Here is a 1,558-nt window from a genome sequence, read left to right as displayed (position 1 = left end):
ATAAAACAATCTTGTGGCTGACAGTAAAGTCTGGAAGTGATCACGGCAGCAACTTCTATGCAAGTCAGACAGGGGGGGACTCAAAATTACTTCAAAGTATACCTTAGTCTTCTCTTTATCTTGGCAATAGTTAAATAGCATGCATTTGTCTTAATCTTTTTGATGACATCCATTTAGGAAAACACAAGAAACAGTAGGGGTTGATGGAGACTTAAGAGTTAACAGAAAACAAAAAAGCAAAGGCAAGGCCCAGTCTGCTGTGCTAAAAGTCTCCTAAAATGGCAGAAGCAGCTTTGTTCAATCACTTATCATATTTATAACTAGAGTAAGAGGCCAGATCATAAGCATCAAGATATGTAGCTGTCTGTGTGGAAAGATGATATGTTTTACTAGTAGAACAGATACTTAACTAAGTACTGGGGAACCCCAAGTCAGATTCCCTGCTATGCCAGTAATTAACAATATGACCTTGAGCAAGCTTATTCACTTCTTTGGGCCTTAGTTTTCTTATCTGTGACTAAACTTCAGACAGATTCCTCTGAGCCCTCTTCTCAATTAGGCCTTACTCCTTGGGCCCTGTCCTTGGTCTGTTGAGTCCACTTTTAGCAAGAATCTTGCTAAGTCAGTTTAGGGTGAGTTGCCCCCGCCCCCGCCCCCGATATCTGATCACGTTCCTTATTCCTCATCCTTAATGTCTAAGTCCTTAGACTGCCTTTAGCAAGACTCTAGCAAGACTTTGGCAAGACCTCAAGGACCCTGATAGCCCTTAGACTACCTTTGGTGAGAACTCTAATAGGCCAGTTTAGCAAGAATGTGTTTACCCTTGATATCTCTTTTTAGTAATTTTTCATCCACTGAGTCCTTTACTCTGAATGTGAAGTTGCTCAGTCGTGTCCGACTCTTTGTGACCTCATGGACTGTAGCCTACCAGGCTTCTCTGTCCATGGGGTTTTCCAGGCAAGAGTTCTGGAGTGGTTTGCCATTTCCTTCTCCAGGGAATCTTCCCATCCCAGGGATCGAACCCAGGTCTCCCGCATTGTAGGCAGATGCTTTACCGTCTGAGCCACCAGGGAAGATCCTTTACTAGTTGAATAAAATCCCCATTTGACCTCGTTGTACTCCGACCTGAGCTCAGTCTCTCTTTCCTGTTGCAACAGTCTTTCCCCTAATGCAATAGTCTTGAATAAAACCTGTCTTACTACCATTAGCTGGTATCTAGTGAATATCTGTTTGACTAATGTAAAACTTAGGTCCTTCTGGAGTGATAATATATAGTTATATGAAATAATGGGTTTGTGGGGTAGTAATAAATCAAGGAATCAATTCAGATAGAGATAGACTGCTTCCTAAAAAGCATCTTGAAAAAGTATAAATTTTAAAATAAGAAGAAGAGAAAATTTCCTGCCATTCCCAGTAGCTAGAACTCAGGATTATACTTTTTCCCCTTTTAGCTGCTCCTCAGAAATGTGAAAAGGGCTCTTTATCTTGAATAATAAACACGTTCAGATATTTGTGATTCTTTTTACTTCTGATTAGGTGAAAATCTTTTAATATTAAT

This window comes from Bison bison, unplaced genomic scaffold, assembly GCF_000754665.1.
Source record: "Bison bison bison isolate TAMUID 2011002044 unplaced genomic scaffold, Bison_UMD1.0 scf7180017847759, whole genome shotgun sequence".
NCBI classification, from domain to species: domain Eukaryota; kingdom Metazoa; phylum Chordata; class Mammalia; order Artiodactyla; family Bovidae; genus Bison; species Bison bison.
Note: the sequence above shows the minus strand (reverse complement) of the source record.